The 21,858-nt window shown below is 43.9% G+C and overlaps 1 protein-coding gene across 4 annotated transcripts in view; it reads right to left on the bottom strand.

The window, feature by feature from the left end:
* BMPR2 (bone morphogenetic protein receptor type 2) overlaps positions 1 to 21,858 on the bottom strand; it is a 546,503-nt gene that overhangs the window by 320,665 nt on the left and 203,980 nt on the right. The window lies entirely within an intron of this gene.

The raw sequence follows: 21,858 nt of genomic DNA, 5'->3' as shown, positions 1-21,858 counted from the left end.
GTGGACCCAAGTGATTGCCAGTGGTTGAGATTCATTTGAGCATTCTATCCATCACCTTATTGTTTCTGCTTTTTACGAAGTAAGTGTGCTGGATATGCCCATATGTGGAGGAGTGTGGCTCAATGGTTAGAGCGGCAGACCCTGATGCAGAGTTCTGGCCAGGGACCAGGGTTCGATTCCCGCCTCGGCGGGGCCTCGGGCTCCATTTCCTCGGACCTGTTAATTCTCGCCTCGGTGCCTATTCTAATCACGGGCCCCACGCTGCAACTCTGGGCAATAGCTTGCTTAGCCTCCACACCGGCCCCAACAGCGCTAAGAATGCCTGGCTTCACCCTGGGGGTGCCCAGGAGTGGACACTTCACAGGGAAAGCCAGGAGGGGTTCCACAGCGGTATGAGTATCAGCGCCAGGAAGCCGCATAGGCGACACCGCAAGGTGACAGTCTGGTGACAGTGCGCTCTATAAGTACCATGACATTTACATTTACATATGTGGGTCCCAGGCTCACTGTGCCACTGGAAGAAAAATATACCTGGCTGAAGAGACCTAACTAGGGTGGAACCAGTCTTCGGTTGCTTGTGTTCCAATTCAGGGAACACATGGTCTGGCAGTTCAGGATGGACTGTTCCTTTGAGGAAAAGGGTCAAGACTGATTTGTATGTGGTTGGGTCCAAACTGAGGTGGCATGGTGGGCAGAAATCAATGGATCAGAATGCAGACCAGAACGACTGCCAGTGGTTGAGATCAATTTGAGCATTCCATCCATCGCCTAGTTATTTCTGATGGAGAGAAAAAGATGACCTGACAGCAGCACAACCCGCAAACTTCTTTGCATCAATGTTCAAATTGTGAGGCATATTTTGAGAAATATACGGTACCAAAATACTTTGCTCCACCTTTTAAAAAAATACCCAGGTTGTGTAGTTTATTCCGCATGGAAGCATGATTTACTTTACGGATTCATTTTTTTATTCTGTAGACACTTTAGAAATACAAAAGAGGACTATCTTCAATACGATACTAGTCTTGTGGCAGATGAAATATGAATATAGTCACACATACATATATATGCGGCCAGCACGCAGGAATCCTTCTGAGTAGGACTGACAGGAGGCACCAGGAGGGCTTCTTGGCCCCCCAGGTCCCTCAGGAGTAAAGTGGAATTCTTGCCCCAACCAGTAGTGGTGGAGAAAGGGGGCACGGCCTCCAAAGACCTCTTAGCAATCCCACTGTGTGGGACTTACTGGAGATAATAGGAAGGGTACGTGGCCTCCAAGGATGTCCTTTGGAGCCCACTTACTCTCCTGTTACCTCTAGCAAGTTCCCACACAGTGGGTTTGCTGAAAGGTTTTCAGTGGTCACGCCCCCTTTCTCTACCACTCTGCAAAAGCGCCTCCTAGTTGGTGTTTGAAGCCCCTTGGCTCTTGAGGGTCCTTGGGCGCCAACTAGCCCCCCTGTTACCTCTAGTGAGACCCACACAACTGGAATGCTGAGAGGTCATCAGAGACCACGCTCCCTTTCTCCACCACTTTGCAAACGCGCCTCCTAGCGCACTCCTGGTTGGGGAAAGAATTCTACTTTAGTCCCGAGGCCCTCATGAGGCAAGGGGACGTCAGCACCCATCCGGCAGTGTGGTGAGAGGCGCGTTTGCAGAGTGGTGGGGAAAGGGGACATTGCCTCCGACCACCTCTCAACAATCCTACTGGGTGGGGTTTACTTGAGGTAACAGGAGGCCTTGTTGGCTTCTAAAGACCCTCGCCAGCAGAGGGAACTTCATCCCCCGCGAGGCAGAAGGCACATTTGCAGAGTGGTGGAGAAAGGGCTCGGGCCACCAGGCGAGTGGCTGCTTTTTTTCTCCTAACCCCTTTTTAGGAAGGGGTGCCTCCAAGCACCCCTTCCCTGGGCTGCTTTGGGCCCCAGGGACCTCATCCCCCGAGGCCCGGCCTTTCATTTAAAGATCATTTTTTACATAAAGGAAGGGGGGTGGACCCCCCACCTTCCCAGTGCCATTTTCGGCCCGGGAACTGCTTGTTTTCTTTTTTAAAGGGAGGGGGGCCGCACGACCCCCCCTCCTGAAGCCGAAATAAATAGACAGGTCCCGGACCAAAAATGGCCCAGGGAAAGTGGGGGGTCCATCCCCCCTTTCTTTATACATATATATATACATACATAAAATATTTTTTTTATTTAAAGGGAAGGGAGGCATGAGGCCTCTCTCACCAGGCTGATATAGGTACTGGTGACCCCATCCCCCGGGACCTGGCGACTTTATAATGGACCGCAAAGGGAGCCTGAAGGCCCATGCCATAGCAAACTGCAATGTGTCAGTGTTGGGCACCACAGGACATTGCTGGAGCCCACCATGGGAGGACAGCAGTCCTCAGAGCCATCTAGGGCTCCAGGAGGGGTACACACAGACCCCCTCCTTCCTTAATTAAGCACCAGGGAGGTGATAATCTCCAGTGCTAGGGGGCTGCAACGGACCACTTTCTTTGTTATCTTTTTGTGCCCCAGGGAGGTGGCGAGCCCCTCCCAGCATTCCTAATATAAAGTGCGCCAGGAAGGTGGCGGTCCCAGGGGCTATGAACAGTCCGAGAAGGGGGCCCCGTGAGTTCCCTCCTATATTTGGTAATGCCCGCGGGACCTGGCCCACCGGGGGCTGAAATTAAATGACGCGCAGGAGCCCAGGGTTTGTGTTTTTTTTTCTTTTTCATTTAAGGCTGGAGCTGCGAATCCGTGATTCCCGGCGATTTTTCTTTTAATGATTTAAGGCTTAGGGGGGGAGGGGGAGGGGGAGGGGGAGGGGGGGGTCAAGGGGTCTATTCTCTGCCCACTTTTCTTTTTTTTAAAAATCTTTATTTCTTGTGACTCAGTTCAACCAGGTCACAAGATGGCTGCCAAAACTTCCTGGCTTGAAGTGTTGGCAGCCAATCAGATCTCAGGCACACGATCAGTAGGGGTCGTGGATCCACTGCAGCCTCAATTGTATATCTGGAAATCTTCAAATTTCTCAGCAACTACTGAACGGATTCACACCATTTAACAAAACAAAAAAAAAAAGAGTGCTTTCTGGACCAAGAGCTACCTTTTTGCCAAATTTGGTGTGATTACTTTCAGCAGTTAGGGCTGCAGCGGGGACGACTAAAGTTTTCAATGGAAATTAACATGGAGAAAAAGCGTTTTGGGATCCCCTTTTACTCAGCACCCACTTGACAGATCACCCTGAAACTTTTAAGACAGCAGCTGAAGTGGCTGGTGAATTATTTTTTAACATTACGCAAACATTCATCATGTGACCCTCCACCATGGTCCAACAGGACTCCAAATGTCAAAAATTGCATATGCTAAGGTATGTGGAAGTAGGTACTCAAGTCTTTACGTGTAAATCATCAAGGCTTTATGTGAGATAAAACCATGGAAGTGTTATCAGCCCAACATAAACTGCACAGTATATTAACTATTACTTAAACACTTTTTGCATGTCTCCCTCAATCGGCCTTGTCAAAGAGTGCAAATATTTGGTTCTTAGGCATCTACACTTTGATTATTAGAAGAACGTGAATTATTAACAAGTGAGCAGGTTGTTGGTGTGAATGTACAAATATGCTAGCGGCTCGTTTATCTGATCAAACTTACGAACTAAAGACTTTCAAGACAACAGATGCTTTACACGAGTTAGAGCTAGTAGGAACTTGCAGCGATGCCACCTAAGTTAAACATAGGTCTCTGTCAAGTGATGTATGGGACAAGATACCTTAAAACATTAAATGCCAAGCAGAGTGCTAAAGCAGAGTGAATTTGGTAAGGGGGCTCCATGTACCACGCAATTCATTGCTGGTAGATTTCTGGTAGTGTCTCAAGGCCATAGACAAAACTGTTTAGGTGAAAGTAGATTCTCAAAACAATATGTAAGTCGAAGATGAAAGTGGGTTTTAGTATTACTTCTGTTTTTGAGGTCTAATTGTGCTAATGGATTCAGTAAGATATTTAAGATTTTCAATACTACTGGATTTCCTCAAATCTTCCAAAACCAAACACCAAGTTCTTTATAGCAGAAAGGATTCTTTAAATGGAAAACACAATGCATGCATCGAAACAGGCAACAAATGTGGTATAGAGAACCCCTCCTTACTAGCTATCTATGTTTGCATCTTGGCCTTCTCTCAGTTGTGTGGTGATGCAATGTGAAAAAGGTTTGCATGAGATTTCTACTGTGGCCCACATCTAGCTGACTTGGTGAATTAAATGCTGCCATTAGTCGTAAACTAAAATTTATATAAGAAATATATTGCTGGGTAGATTCAAGATATGTACATAAATGTCTCCAACAAGAGCCAAATAATGTGTGCATTAAGTATGGGCCGAAACTGTTCTCCTTATGGCCATTACCTATTCACTAGGTTGTTTCCATACAACTGCACTATTCTTATGACTAGGTGCAACAAAAAGATTACTTCGACCATACACAATCACAAAGCTACATATTAATGTTATCACTTTCTTAATTTCAAATGATTCTGAATTGTAACTCAGGTTACCTGCCTGTGTTGAGCACTCCATTGAGCACGTGCTAGGTTTGGCCTCTATAAATACCAATACATACATTATATTTCAATATGGCAACCAAAATAGAAGTACTATAACTTTTTAGCATATTTCAGTTGCTCAGGAGAGATTTTCATGCTATTCAGGTGGATCACTGTTCCCAAGAAATAGTATTATTACTGATCTCGTACAAAATTCTTAACCACGGCGGCAATTCTGCTGCAGTGCGGCGGTTTAGTGGAGTGGGCAGGCCGTGTCGGCCAACAGACGTGCACAGCACTACGGAGGTAGTGCTCGCGACGGCCGTTGGCCGACAAAAGCAGCGAAGGGGTTAAACAATGTCCACTGTGTAGCCATGCACGTGCGTGGTGGCCATCTTTGGACGATATTTCTATAAAACTACTCCAAAATGCCCACCACACATGGGTGCATGCACAGCAACCATTTTGGGGAGGGAGTGGACAGGCATTAGCAAAGCTTGTAAAGGAAAGTTGAAAAGTACTATAGTCTATACAAGGCTAATTTGCCTAGAGTTGGTGGTGCGAGGGGAGTGACTCCATGGGAATAAGGAGTATTCTCATGGCAAATTTGTTTTTTTTGAACGGCAATAACCACATTCACAAATCCCGTTAAGAAGATGATGCAGAAATATAAGCTTACTCAATACTAGAGTTTGGCTGGAAAGGGAGGAAAGGATGATTATTGCAATATTAAGTAAGTGGAACTTGATTGCTGTTCTAAAGTTCCTGACCAAGGGAGAGTATGTTAGTAATACCAAAGGTTCCTGGAGCTGTGTTGGTTTGTTAGCCTGGGCCTCATTCTACCCTTCTGGCAAACCTGGTATTGTTTTATTCCACAGGAAACCAACGTCATGTGTCTCCTAACCAGTGCTCTACATGATTATGCCATGGTGTTCACAAAGATGTTTAGAATCTTTTGTGCGACTACTTTTAAGGTGGGTGATTATGTTTAGTGTGAATATAGGACTACCAATGGTTGGAGCTGATCTTGGTAGTATGGCACACGCTGTTTTTACCTGAACCCCAACTGGAGAGTTTGCCTAATGGTTCTGCCTGGTGGATCTGTGCTTGTCCTAACTGGGCCTCTTCGTTCCCATGTTTGCTTGGGAAGTGTCCATGAGTGTGGTTTGTTATATGTGAGGTGGGGTATCCAGGTTTGATCAACACTGGTATGCATGTAGTCACAAAGATAGTGGGGTGCTTCCTGGAGTTTACTCGTGGTTGGTGCCTTTTATAGACTATTCCTGCATGCCCCCTTGCAATGAAGCTGGTCCTTTGATTTCCTGCCTCCATCCATCAGTTCAAATGCATCTTCTCGACTTTGGATACACTTACAGTGAATACTAAAGAACCTTTTGCAGAACTGGGCCTGAACATAAATGGGTCAGACTCTGCCCTCATCACAGCAACAACTGAGCAAAGGAATGGCCTAGAGGAAGGACCAAGGCTGCCCACATCACAGAACATTGTCATTTCACCCTTCCCTACCACGAGCAAAAGCATGAATGTCCTACCTCAATAACACTCATACAAATGCTACATCATACTCATAATGCTACAAACACTACCAACTGCTGGGTATGTGGAATGATGCCAGCCCATCAGAAAAAGGGAGGAACGCCTCTCATTCCCATGCCATTCTCACATAATGGCTCTTGTGGAGCATGGTTCGCACTTTTGTGGGCCTCTGCAATCAATAACATTACTCTAGCTGATGTTGGAAGACTCAATGCCCAGTTAAGCAAGGTCTGTTACCCCGATGATGAAGGCCTCCACAGGCCAAAGGAACTGTATGGGAAATGGAGGAGCATCACAGAGGAAATTCTTCCACAAGATATGTTTTTCCTAACACTCAAACAGCCATAGGTAATGGACTTCCTGTTATCGCTGTAATCAGGGCCCGAGCAGATCTTCGTGTGAACAGCATTGGCAGTATTCCTGTGGGAAAAGGTGCAAGGATGTGGAATTTAATAAAATATCTACTTGTCCATGGGGCAGGTTGCCTCATAAATCTACTTGTCCTGTAACAAAATCCACTTGTCCTTTTGAGCCCTGTAAGGCAGCTACAGATTACAGCAGCAATCTCGTTATATAAAAGCTCTGATATAGCCTCTCTGATTATGCCAGAGGTCCCTCCATAGAAGGGTCTGAATATTAGGAATTCCCTTATGTTGCCACATTTCCACAGGTCTACATACTGTGGCTGAAGGTAGTGGTAAGCAACAGTTCCAGGGTTGGAATGCCCTTTTGAGTCTGTGCAAACCTACTAACTTGCATGTTTTAAGGGTTTTTACCAACCCTTCTTTAATTTAGTCCCATACTGAAAGCTTGGAACTTTACTTGAGTGACAGAATTCTGCTCTTTCACAAGGAGCATATCTGCACACAAAGTAGTATTGTTCAGTGCCAGAAACTACTGTGGCAATGTGTGCTTTTTGAGACCAAAAAAGTTTTGCTTTTGGCAATGCTTGTTATAATTGTGAGTGCCTGGTAGCTCCCACAACAATAAGGTTTAAAAAAAAACCATGCCAAAACAAGTCACACATTGACAAAAGCAAAAGGCTGACCACCAATTTCAAACCTGCTGGCTTTGCAAATGCTTGTTTATTTTGTATGTTTTCCATAGTCTTATTGGAACTAGTTGCACTGATTTTCCATTATGAATGTCTTATCTTTGGGAAATACTAGCATACATCAACACATTTTACCAAATGATGCTGCGCAGAAATGGTACATAATATTTTACAGTTTAGCTAAATGTTTTTCCTACTTCCATTTTTTTGTGAACATTTTATTTTGAAAGCAAAGACTCCTCAATCTTGTTTTTCAGCTTCTGCAAATATTTGCATCTAATCAAAAAACATTCTGGGAACATTATACATAGTCTCATATTGCTAAACGTTTGAAAATGTGTGTACAGATTTTTATACTGGAACCACTGTGAGTAGTGCAGTCCGAGCTTACAACATTTCCTTAGAGCTCTTACGCTACTAATCAAGGCATTGCATTAATGAACCATCAATACAAATTTGAACAGCATTAACAAATGGACCCAAATATTACCTTAACTGCAGACAATGCCCCTCCCTTATCCATAATGTGTTACTGTAAACTGGCAGCCAAAGAGATTGTGCTGGAAGGGGTTGGGCCTACTTGTCAAAAGGACAAAATACACATTTAAAATGTGTTGCCCTTGGCCTCAAACATTATGTCTTGGGCGTCGGGCTATACGAATTCCACATCCCTGTGGTGACTGTACTACAATATTGAATATCACTGGAACGAACAATAGTAGTTTCCTATCTTCACATAACACTTATTTCATTTGTGGAAACAAAGGTTATTATCTACCAGTTGGTTGGTCTGGAACTTGTTACATGTCCTTTTTGCTTCCTCCTGTATTCTTAGCACCTGCATCCTATCACAAAGACCAGAGACTGTTTAATGACATTTCTTTGAATAGGCTTAAAAGAACTCTAAATAACGATGGAGTAGATCAAACTCATACAGCAATACAGCAGTACATTGATTTTAACTTGGGATTCTTTTTCTTTGTTGGGGCAAGCATAAATAGTAAGAAGATTAGACGTCTGATCCGGGTGGTAAAAGCAGTTACTAATCAAACAGCAATGGCTCTTGAAAATATTACGGAAGAGCTTCAAATTACGAGAATTGTAACGTTACAAAACAGAATGGTCCTAGACATAGTATTAGCTGATCGTGGTGGAGCATGTCGCATTATCGGGAGTAGCTGATGTGCGTTCATCCCTGACCGTGCCCCATCTGTTTATTACGCCATTTCTAAATTGCATAAAATAGCTACGGAAATACATCAAGACCAAGTAACATGGACTTGGTCTGAGTGGTTGTGGGGAATCATTTCTACATGGGGCTGGAAAATATGAATGGGAATAACTACCGTAGGAATCATCTTTCTCACCTGCTGTTGTTGCATTTAATGTGCCCCTACGATATTTACAGCTTGTATAGCTACTTCTAATAATATTAAACCTCCCCAATTAATGTTCATGAATCAAATCGAGAAATGATGATGTAAACTGAAATTTACGAACTTATGAATATTGACATCAGATTTATGTACTTTTAAACTGGATTCAGCATAGGCTGAAAAGGAATGACTATGAAAATGTAAAAACTGATTCTCTTGTTTTTTGATTAAGCTATGCCTCATCCATTTTTCACCCCTGCCCTGCTTCCAGCCCGGCTCTATCCTTGACACCGCATGTGTATAAACTTGAGTAAAGAATCTAGATTAGGGAATTGTAGGCTGTGTGCACATGCAAAGTCAGCGCCAAAGAACAGCTGGCGTCTGCTCAAGGCTTTTCAGACAATGGTTAATCCTCAAGTAAAGTTTGCTCATATAGCACATCTTGTTGTTTAGCCTTAGTACGTAGTAATTGCACAAGACACTGAGGCTGTCGATTCTAGCCATTACCTCATTTGTGTGTTTTTCCCCAAAGCTCTATTTACCTCTGGGCGTCCCTTGGTTGTGATCTCTTGCTATAAAAACCAGTGTAACCCATCGTTCGGTGTGCTTCTCCCAGAGTATCTCTATGGTGCTTGTGGGATGGGCTCCCATTCATGAATGCTAAATAAATGATCCATGGTACTTCACTCCAGTGTTCATTCCTCCTTACTTGTTAAGAACCCGTGGACTAAAGTGTGATTCTGCACCAGTGGATTATTAATAATCTACTTCCACAAGGGGACCTACCTTTCCTTGAAACTCAACCTCCCTCGCAGAGTGCCTTCTTCCGGTACCATAATTTCTACTATTGTTATATACATGATCCATGGTACTGTATAATATATGTGACATGATTGCTTTCATTAATTGTGCTATTCAAATATGACTCCACTGCATACAAAGAAACTAAAGTAAAGAGCGTTCTCATTTTCAACACAAAGAACTCTAGCTTTAACAAATGAGAGACCTTTTACAGTGCAAATGCTTGTTTTACCCTCCTCTCATGATGTTTCCCCGTGCACATAGTGCACAAAATTTGGCACATCAGTCCTTAGCTGACTACATGGTTAGGCTGACAAATGTCTTGAAGACCCATCCATGGGACAAAAAGTCATAGGCAAATCAAAAAATGCCATTTTAATGTATAATGCACCAGAACTGCAAAGTGATGACTGCCACTTCGTAACTTACACACACACTTGATTGATTTGAAATTGATATATATATATATATATATATATATATATATATATATAATTATCAGTTAAAAAGATATATTATATATATGCAGGGTCGGGGGCTCCCCATTCGGAGGTGGTTTTGTGAATGTTTAAGGAAGGAGCATAACCCACACGCTGCCGCCGGACCCACCACGGGAATCACTGGACTAACACGACGGCAGCGCTGGAAGGGATTTGGTCGGGGATGACTCCTCTACCAATCGTTCAGAGACAGTGGCACGATAATAAAGCAAGTTCCACATTGAGCACTACGCCTTTACAGGGAATCCTGCCCGATTTCCACTTGGATTATATGCTGTTACCCCATCGTCAATGCACAAGGGTGCTGAACAGTTTACTTCACTGACAGCGGCAAGAGGTATTTCCAGTACTCACCCTCATGACCAGGTGCATTTTGGGAACTGTATGCCAAAATCGGTCAGGTGACCAGGAACGTTATATATTTGTAGTCACAGACACTTTGTCGACACTCCCACCCGTGAGCAAGGCCGGATGTGCCGAAACTAGTTGGGGGACAATGGATTGATGGTGCCAAAAGCTTGATTAAAATGCTTTCTGGATACTGAAAAGGGCCTCTTTTGTGTGGCTTCGTTGTACGGAATTGCCGGGCTTCTCCGTGCCCGGTGCAAGAGGCTGCCCTGCAGGGTCGGGGGCTCCCCATTCGGAGGTGAGGTGGGGTGTGTGTGTATGTGTATGTGTATGTGTATGTGTATGTGTATATATATATATATATATATATATATCCAAAACGGCGTGCCAGGCGCGCACTCAGGTACTATAAATCCACACCAAACAGCAGGTAGTCAAATAAAGTAGGGTTTATTCACGCCATAAGCCCTACGTGACGCGTTTCGCACTCCATGAGTGCTTGTTCACACATAGGGCTTATGGCGTGAATAAACCCTACTTTATTTGACTACCTGCTGTTTGGTGTGGATTTATAGTACCTGAGTGCGCGCCTGGCACGCCGTTTTGGATTCATATGGTTACCGGTTACCTCACCGGCAGCGCGCCACCCCCACGAGACGAGGGATACCCCACAGAGGTGCTCTTTGGACTTTATATATAAATAAAACAAATTGTGGTTTTTAATAATCTTGCTTTTAATGATAGTTTTAAAAACTGAAGAATTAAAAAAAAAATAAACAAAAACACATTTCTCCATGGCCAAAACAAAATACCACAAAACTCTAGTGATTTGTGGTAGACAAAACACCAGCAGTCTTCTACTTTCTTATTGCACTAACATCCGTGGAAGATACTTGGAGGAATGAAATGTTCGAGAATCTACACTTCTGTCATTGCCAGATCCCATAAGATTTGTTGGTAGAACTGAGAAAAAAAGATAGCTTAAGCTTTTTTTTCCGGGTAATGGCCTGCGTTTTTAGTTACAGCAGAACGAGAAGGATAGGTAAATGATAGATAGTTTGTGAAACATATTTGGCACATCTGCAGGCATTTTCCTCCAAAGGCTTCTTCTTTATATTTAATGTTTAATGAAATTGGGCTTTGAAGAATTCCTATGCGTTTATCCAGATGAAACTGTGCCTGTCTGGGCTTGAACACAAAGCAGTCGCTTGCCCAGATGGCTTTCAAGCTTTAAGCTGGTGCGCAATCTGTCCAGGATTCCTGTTTAGAGCCGAGCACAGATACACGCCGCACACATTGTAGGGAATATCGAAATGACGGTTGCAAAATATACATACTGTTTGCTTTCAACATAAACTTAATTGACAATTGTAAAACTAAAAGGAAAATCCTCTTATCAATATACTTTTAATTAAATGTTACATATATCTACATCTTTGAGGACGCAGAGGTGACATTCAAGCCAACATATGGCAAGTGCTGCGAGCACTGCTTTCCAGTCACATGCAGCAGTTTCATTCCCAGAAACAGATGCTTTACGTCTGGCATACATACTCAGCTGTCTGACATTCTCCACCCCATGAAACACAGTGCCAGAGGGACAGCACTGCGCCGACGTGCTTTTAGGGTGACAGGCTTTTTTTCTGCACAGGAAACCAGAGAGCCATTCCTGATACTGGCAACAGTAATCTCTCAAGGCCGTCAAATTATTTGAATTTATATTTAAATTCTCCTGTGCAGCCATCATGTGTGCTGGCACTGTTCCACGCGATATCTGCCGACGTCACGATTGATTGTAAATCAATATATAAATAAATATTGTATTCGGTTGTAAAGCTATAAAAGTACATTAAAACAATAGCAATATTTAGTACATTAAAAATCAAGTCAAAGGGAAAGATTAAAAAGAATATAGATATGTGTATCTAGAATATGTACATAATGTCAGCCTGTTTAAAAAAATGGTGATGTGCAATACCGGCGCCAAATGTGTTGTGCCACGAGTAAAATATAAAATGCACAATTCATCATTAATCTGAGTAAACTCTCCCACGGGCATAGATAAATTGTTGAGTCTATGCGTACTCTTGCACAGCATCTATAAGAACTATGCTGGTTGATTAAGTGCAAGAGCTAGAATACAGATGTAAACACAAGGCATATGGTTTGATTATACAGACAGTGCGAAACAAAATAGCTATAGGTCTGCAGACAGCCTATATACAATTCTGATCATGAATGGTGCCGTGGAAAACATGAAGACATGTTACAGGGCGCTGAACCGCAAGCGCAGTATGCAATCCCTATCTTTAGCATGGAAGATATTTTTCAAACTAGGCCAAGAACTCCCTCTCTAATATCACATACCTAACAGGAAACGGCTCACGGCGAATAATGTAGAATCGGGCAACATAGTATCTCCTTTACCTAGATTCAAACACACCAGCCAAATCCACTTGTGGCGTGCACAACGTTACTCTGGGCAGCAAGACCTGTACCGCAAGCAGGGCAAGTCCTAGGGGTCGCACCATTTGCCATTCAGCTCTATGTGCGTTATGAGGCAGGTTCCCCAATCAGAACCATAAATTGGAGGGCGTAATGTTATCTAGAAATGTCTCACACTGCGGAACATGCTTAAAATCAAAATGTTGGTTAGTTAAATGGCCATTAACCGGATTTAGAACATAATGGTCATAAGAAAGGTCCAATAATGTGAAAACTTCTACATCTTATTTTTTTTTTTAAGTAGCTATGAACTCGACGTCCATCGGACTACATCATTACATAAAGGTATACAGAAGTAGTGGTGCATCACTGAGTATAGCGATTGATCTATAACCATAAAACCCACAATGCATTAGTTTATTTTGGTATAATATGACACTTACAGATACAGTACATGTTCCATCAATATTGTTTTGCAATGTGAATCATAACTGGATCAAAAGTCTGGATTTCAGAGTCCATAATATCTAACATCGCTCTATGCTGCGTCAAGACAAGGCCACTGAAGTCCGCCCATCTCTGACATATTTTGAAGTGTTTCTGTGGGCATTCACGAGCACCGATATTTCCAGCCCCATGGAGAAATCCATCCAATTTTTCCATGCTCTGACTTTGGGGGATGTGTTGGATCTCCATAGCCTGGCTAGGTCTCGTTTAGCGAGGGTTAGGCATAGCCAAAGGAGGTGGCGCTTATACCTACTGCCACCTATCTCATCGGTGATCTGAAGTAGTGTTAGTCAAGGGGACTTGGGGAGTTCCCATCCCAGGATTTTTGTTAGGCATGCGAGTACCCCAGATCAAAATCTATCCAGAGCTGCATATGACCATACTGTGTGTAAAAATGTGCCCTCGTTGCTCCGACATCGTAAGCATAAGGGAGAGTCGATCAGACCACTCTCCATACACTGTTGCATGTGTAATATGCCCTATGAAGATATTTAAAGTGAATTAGTCATCGTGGTGATGAAATGGCAGCCACGCAGGATGACTCCAAAGTCTCCGTCCAGTCGTCTGAGTCTTGGGGGCCTATACCTGTTTGCCAGAAGGTCTTCAATTTGAGTATTGTGAGTGATGAGGGACTGGTATATTATTGAGATTTTATGATCGCCCAGGGCTCCCTTCAAGAGTTTGCCCTCCATTGGGTTGAAGTCTGAAAGTGACTCTAGCGTGACTATGTGGGGTGTGATGGCATGACGGAGTTGTAGATATCTATAGAACTGGGAGTTAGGCATTGAAAATCCACTTTTAAACTCCTGGAATGATTTGAGTGTAAGGCCATGCAAGAAATCTCCAACTGTAGAGATTCCTTTTCGGTCCCACCCGTGGAAGCCCTGAAGATCTGCCAGTTGGGGCAGTAATTTATAGTGCTACAATGGTGTTGCACGCATAATGCGCCCCCCAACAGCCCATTCGGCAGAGGGATTGTCGCCAGGAGAAAATTACTATTCGGGAGGCATGTGGTAGTGTTCGGATATTCAACTTGTTGTATAGGTATGAGGTGAGGGTAGGGTCATCTAATATCCAGCGTGCAACTATGTATGCTGTATCGTCGCTGGGGTCATACCACAAGTCATTCAACACCTGGAGGTGTGATGCCGGTGGTAAGCCTGTACATCTGCAGCTGCAATCCCACCACAGTACACTGACTGGAAGCAGGTGCGGAGTGCTACAAGGGACTCGCCAACCCCCATTGGAACCGCCCAAATATAGCATTAATGGGTCGAAACCAAGACGGTGTAATCGGATATGGGTGGTTCTGTAGATGATACAGTAATCGTGAAAAGGATATAATCTTAAATATTGTAGATCTCCCACAAAGAGATAGTGGTAGCCCCGACCAGAACTGTATGTCGGTGTGTAATTTTTCAGCTAAGAGCTCAATAGCCAGAGCAAAGAGGAGAGAAGATAATGGGCACCCTTGTCATGTACCTGGTCTAACAGGAATAGGGGCAGATACACTGTCTGCCACTTGAACGGCAGTTGTCAGGTCAGTATATAGGAGCTTAATATATGCTATGAACTGGGGGTCAAAGTTAAAGCGTTTTAACAGTGCGAATATAGAGGTCCAGCTGATTGAATCAAACACCTTGTCCATATCTGCCAGAAGTAGGGTGGCTGGTCTGCCCAGGCGATCCACTGCTGCTATCGCATTGTGGGACCTTCTGATATTATGACGGTTAGAGCGGTGAGGCATAAAACCCCCGCAATCTAGATGGACCAGAACTTCCCTGGGTTTGTATAGCTCCCCATAATATTGTGCAAAGCTAAGTGCTATTTCTGTAGGTTCTGCGAGGGTTTCCCCCTGTGTATTGCCGATAGGTGGAAGGTGCCATAGCTTGTCTACACATGCGATATAGTAATCTGCCAGATTTATCCTCCCCATTGATAAATTCTGCTTTGAGATGCCATGTGGGTAGTGCCTCGTTCTTCAGTTCGCTTTGATACTGTTGCTGAATGAGGCGTAGGTTTCTATATATTATGTGTGCACCATCTTCCTGTCCCATTCTCTCCAGAATTGTCATGCAGCTTCTTCCCTTTCGGTGTTTTCCCACATCTCTTAAAGACCCAGTCTAATGAGCCAGAAAGAATAATGCTTTAACTAAGGAACTCTGGGTGGGATTTCTAGACTCATTTCTAGACTCATCAATTCCTTAAGACATTTTCTATAACTATTAGCTCAGGGATGGCCCACAGCCTTAACTAATTAGTCAAGGGCATCAGTTTTGCTAGACTGGATATTCCTTTTAGCCCAGTGTCAAAGAACAACAGGAGGATAGGTGTATGCAGTGGAGCTGAGATGAGGGATCTATGCAGTTATTCTCTGCAGTAAACATTTTTTGTGAATCATTGACACACCAAAGCTCAGCTCCGTAAAAAGTAGTGTTCTCTGCCTTCACTCTGTATGTTTTCAGAGCAGGAGAAAATGAAAGCAGGCTGGTTCTAAAGAGCAAGCATTCAATAGCTTTGGACCAATTTTGGATGAGTAAAGAATTATTGTTAAGTTGGGATTCCGAAACAAATTTGTCAGACAATTTTCCTCCAGAATATCAGAGCCAAACCTCAAGGCACGCTTTCTCAAGGATCTGTTCCTAAATACCAAGAACTTAGTTTCTGAAGCATTCAATTCAAGCCTTTCCAGATCGCAAAACATACCAAATTGATCAATTAGATTTTGTAGGCCCATTGAAGACTTGGATAGGAGTAAAGAGTCAAGGGCAAAACGTAGAATTGGTACATGTGGGGGAATCGTTCAAGCAATCCAGTAGTATATATATATATATACTACTGGTATAAAGGTGAACTGACCAATCGCATTCCGAAAACAGAGGCATTCACCAGCGCTTCATCCTATCACCCACACTTCTTGGTCTCTCTCTCTAAAATATATATATATATATATATATATATATATATACACATCAAAATTATGTGCACTGTTTGCAAAACAAACTGACAAGGTGCATGATAATTGTGGATCGGAGACCATATATTTAGAGAGAGAGAGACCAAGAAGTGTGGGTGATAGGATGAAGCGCTGGTGAATGCCTCTGTTTTCGTAATGCGATTGGTCAGTTCACCTTTGTCACCCCATCGCATTTGTGTGTAATTATCTTCATGTGGGCGCTATAAGGTTAACCAATTCAGGAGAAGCATCCATTCCACCAAGAACACTCCAAAGTTTGTCCCGCTGGACAAGACCAAACGCTGCGGGTAAGTCTACAAAAGTCACAGAGATTCTGTTTAGTAAGCAAAACATAATTCCAGTCCAAATGGCAAATCAGACTACCTGGTCAACAGTGCTGGTTTTAGCGCAAAAGCCAGCCTGCAGGGGAGACAGTATTTGATAATCATTCAGCTAGTCTAGCAATTTATCAAGTACCTGCCTGGCAAAGATCTTCTGCAGATTGTCGATGAGGCTGATGGGCTGAGAGTTGGCAGGATCACCACCATCGCCTTTCTTATAGATTGGATGATTTCCTCCCCCTTCCAGGTGTCAGGAATTTTGCTGCCAGCTGCAATGGCGCTGGATAGAAGATTAATATAGCTAGACCAAACAGTGGGCTCAGATTTGAGAAAATCACCCGGGATCTTAGCTGGACCTGGTGCCTTTGCCTGCTTATGATGCTCAATTGCTCCTTTAGTATCAGTTAGGATGACAATTACAGGGCAGTTTGCAGATGCATCAAGAGTTTTAGTGCTAGTATGATCGACAGAACATGAACCTGATGGTGAATTAGCAATGACAACATTAGTATACAGAAAAGTGAAATGAGACACCCATATATCAGGTTGAATGTACTAGGAAACATGGTTTGTCCTTTTGAGGCCTTAATGGGACAATATGAGCCAAAATACTTTTCCGTTATTAGTCCTGGCAGTATAAACTAGATCTTGCTAATTTTTGTCTTCTTTTATTTATTCCTTGCTTTCCTCATCTTTTTGAGTGTGTTTATACTGGCATCTGGACCTGCTGATTTCAAAACAAGAAACTGATCTACTGGCCTGCTGTAATTTTCTTATCGAATGCGTACATTCTCTGTTAAACCACGGTTTTGTTTTAACACAGAATAACTGCTTATGTTTGACCTTTTTGTAGAACAGCTCCTGTAATAAGGGGAACAGATTTGCATTAATCTCCATAAAAGGAATGTCCTTTTGGGAGGACCCAACAAAATCAGCTAATTATTCAAAGAACCAATCATAAATCTCAGGCATCAAATTCGTGTTGGAGAAAACTTCGGGGCAGGAAACCCATCTATGATCACAAAATAGCAAGGGAAGGGGCGCCTCCTAGTTCAAAACAACGGTAGGGGCCATAGATTTAAAACAAAAAAGACATAATCGATATTACTTCTACAGGCCGCTCTTTTAAAAGTAGGTGCCATCTCAAAATCATAGTAAAATAATCTATTACAAGCTCTTAAGCCCCTGTCGACTATGATTGAGGCCAACTGGAGAGTAAAATTGGGAAAGTACGTAAGTGAATTACTAGTTAAAGTGGGAATATTCCACTGTGCATCCTCCTGTTCAATCAGAGTGTTAATACAAGTAGAGGGGCTCAAAGGTGACATTAAAGTCACCTTCATATAATTATAATCTTAGCGTGTTTCAGCTAGGATTAAATAAAATAATCCAAGAGCTCTAAACCGTAAACTGCCCCCCCTCCCCCCCCCAAATTTAGGATGGACTCCCATTACATTTTGTGAATCAACACTTAGCATATGGTGAGTACAGGGAGTAGAATTCTGGATCAAAGCCAATATCGCCCCTGGAGGCATGACCAGATTTCCGAAGTGGTGTGGGCTCTACGCCCTGGGAAGGAAAGCCATTATGATGCACCTCATCAACAGACCATTTTTCTTGGAATGCACACAGATCAAAATTCCCTATGTGGTAGCCTCATTCAATATAACAGAGTCTTGAATTCATACCATCCAGATTCCATGAGATCGAGAAATCGTTATTCAGGCAACTGATCTCAATGTCTAAATTATACCTAGAGTTACATTTTTCCTGAGCTATTCTTGATTCTCCCCATCATTCCCTTGAGGAGGCTCAGAGACCAAGCACTCACCCCCATCGTATGAACAGCATATAAATGGATTGCATGAAGACCCACTCTGTTCTGTGATATTAGGGAAACAGCCGGTCTGGAAACTCAGTCAGTCAATTGCATCAGCACTCGGCATCACCATGTACAGAAGTGCCAGAGGAATTGCAGCACACCCCTGGATGGGTAAATCCTTTAGAGCTGGATGGAGGGTGTAGTCTAAGCCTAATAGCAGAAGAAGAAGGCCCAGCTAATAGGCCAGTGCGTAGTTTTAAGCTGATGAGCCCATCAACCAACGTCTTGCTTTAGTGTCACAGATATAGAATCATACTGAGTCAAACCCAATGGACAGCGTTTAGCGTGTATGATATCAGACCTTATTACCGATTGACATTCACGCTTGGTTCTAACCCAGTGTATGACCTTGTTGGCTAGCGATTCTGGATCTTCGTGTGCACTGGGAACAAGTTTGATGGCAGGTGTCATGTAAACTACCTTGCTAATCCTGCTGGGTGGCACTGCATGGGGGGAGATACCTCCCAGGGACGTGGGATATCTGGTGGGCAACATTCTGGGTGGAATGGGATCTCCCCAATCTAGTAATTAACTACTTAGATATCTAGCAGGGAATCTCACCTGAGTTGGCCAAAGTGGAGGCCTACTGCTAATCATGTTTAGATTGTTATTCTCATGATCATAAAACGTGTGAGGAACTTTCAATGAAATTAACAGGCCCAGATTTACCCCAACAATAGAAGCTGCACTGGCAGGAAAAGAGATTGGGTCCAATGTATGTACCTGCAATAGAGGAAAAGTGGATGTCGTCGAATTGCCTATATTAGAATGGTCAACAAATAGGTTAGGATTCCCACTTGAAACATTTCCCGCCTGTAGGAAGCTGGGTTTGTTTCAGTACCCCAAACCCCCACCCCCTTCTCACACACACTTTTTGCCAGATTTCTGATGCACTTTGACTTGATGTGCCCTAGGTCCCTGCCAATCCGGTTCCCAGGACATGTGCTCTTTCCCAAAACTGTACCTTTGTACCCCCAAATGCCACCTCTCTAGCCACATGTACTTTCCTTGTAAAAGTTACCATGGGTACCAAGGGCACTGTGACCAGGGAAGGCCTCTAAGGACTGCAGCACATATTGTGCCACCCTTAAAGGTCCTGTACCTTAACATACACAAACACTGCCATTGCAGGCTGCGTGTTTTGGTTCAGAGAAAAGGGAAGAGTGCAATTCACTGCCTATGGTATAGATAAGACACCCCTCTAGCTGGGTGCACTATACCACTGGCGAGGGAACAGTTGCATGAACACTGTAGCCCTACAGTGTATAAGTCCATTCTTAGACATTGCAAGTGCAGTAAAGCCATAAAGAGTATATGGTCTGGGAGTTTGTCATTACGAACTCAAAAGCACCATAATGGCTTTACTGGGATTTTGGAAGTTTGGTAGCAAACTTCACAGCATAATAACCCCACACTGATGACAGGGTGGGATTTATTATACAATGCACTCAGAGGGCATCTTTGAGATGACCCCTGAAAACCGACCAGCCTCTGGTGGGTACTCTGACTGATATACACCGGAATGCAACGATGAGACATGTTTCTGGACCCCTGATGTGGGAGCCTTTGATTCCTGGGCCCAGAAACAAAGCCTTTCCTGGGCGGAGGTGGTGTCACCTCCCCCAGGTCTGGAAGAGCCATCTGTGGCAGGGGAGCTTCAAAGGCCTTGTCACCTTTGTAATGCGAACCCAGCCTCTCCTGCTATCAGGAGCAGGCCCCCTTCCTGTCTCCCCTCCTTTTTGGCGGGAAGACAGGCAGGAAAAATTAGAACAGCCCAGAAGGTGTGCCCACCTCTGTCAACTCCACCCCTCGGAGAGGGAGGCGACGTGAAACCCACTCTTCAGTGTCCGCCATCTTGAAGATGGCAGGCACTCTACAATCAGGATTAGGGATTGTGCCCACTGCTCCACATGGGGTGAGCACACCAAGTGTGTAGTCACCCTAAGGTCAGTAGCTTATGGACTACTGACCTCGAGACACCTAAAACGCCCCCCTAAATACAGTATTGAGGGGACAGCCATGAAACAAGAAGACAGATTCCTACCTACGATGAAGGACGAAAGACAACGCCCAGCAGAGGAGACTGCAGAAAAGAACTGACCTGGCTCTTCTGCAGTTTCTTGAGATCCTGTGCCAAAAGTCGCCTTATCCTGCATCCAACGACCACCAGAACCCCTGGGAGGCCTTACTGCCTTCAACAAAGATCAAATCTCCGGTGAACAGCAGCTCTGTTCAAAAGAAACACCAAAGAATGACTCCGAAAATGCTGAGGACAAACAAACCAGACGCCTGGAACCACCCCTGCACCCAACGCCTATGGCCCGAATAAGAGTGGCCCACCGCTCCCAGCGAGGTCCGTAAGAGCTACAGAGTCTGAGTCCACCGTGGGTTGACCTCTCCAGGACTCCCCGACATCACCTGCAACCTCTGGGCGGAGACCCTCTTCTCCCAACATCAAGTGGACCGATAAGGTGAAATCCGAACTCAATAGACACCCCTGCATCCAGCCTCTCTGGAGAAGAGGACTTGAGGTGAACCTACGTCCCCGAGCCCTCCAACGTACCTGCCCAGCTGTTGGATCCTCCCTGAAGACTTGCTGGACTGAGCCTGCAGCCAAAATCCCAAACCGGCAACTCCCATTGAAAACAGGGCACCCGACGCCAAAACATCACCCGGCCACGCCAGTGCAGCTGTGGGTGCATCTTGTGTGCTCTATCAGATCCCTCTTTGCCCTGAGCTTAAGACCAGGAGCTTTGCTCCGACAACCTTGTGAGCAAGCACCAACCCGGAGGCCCCCTATTCGATAACTTTGGGTCTAAGCACCCTGCCACCGGCCACCCTAGTGCCGCAGAGGGTGCTTTGAGTGTGCATCCTTGACCCTGGGGGAACCGTTGTTCTAACCCCAGAAACCCAACTCCCAAAACCAAGTCATTACCTGTAAACAGATAACTTAATTTCTACCCATAGGATTGCATTGACTGCTTTTCTGAGAAAAATGTTTTAAGTCTGGAGTTAGGAAATTGTATGAAAACATAAGAAACAGTATATTTATCACAACTTATTTACTCACCTTTTATCTAGGAAATGTCCAAGTGTGATATCTAGGCATATAACACAAAGTAACCTAAAAAGTCATATGAAAAGTAAGTGGAAAGGTTATCTGAAAAGTAAATAAAAAATAATTCCAGTTGTTTTACAAATGACTTACCTGTAGCCAATCCAATTGCATTCAAATTGTATTTAACTGCATTATTCTTGCAAAGTGTTATTATACTTACCTGTACCAGGCCTGGCTTGAATCTAGAAAATTAAATACAACTAAATATTATTTTTATACAAACAAATTGGTCTGTGTTCAGTCTTTGAGTGAGTGACATCATTTCTTGCCTGAGGGTGTACAATAAATGCTTAACACTACCCTCTGATAAAGCCTTACAGCGCGCCCACAGTACCACAAATGTAGAGTAAGGTATTATCTACTTTTACCTCTGCCCACCTTTGGGGTTCCACTGGACTCTATATACACTATAACAAAGAAAGGTACTGTGTGCACAGAGCCAGTTTCC

This window comes from Lissotriton helveticus, chromosome 3_1 (assembly GCF_964261635.1).
Source record: "Lissotriton helveticus chromosome 3_1, aLisHel1.1, whole genome shotgun sequence".
Lineage (NCBI taxonomy): Eukaryota > Metazoa > Chordata > Amphibia > Caudata > Salamandridae > Lissotriton > Lissotriton helveticus.
Note: the sequence above shows the minus strand (reverse complement) of the source record. Positions and strands in the feature narration are given on the sequence as shown.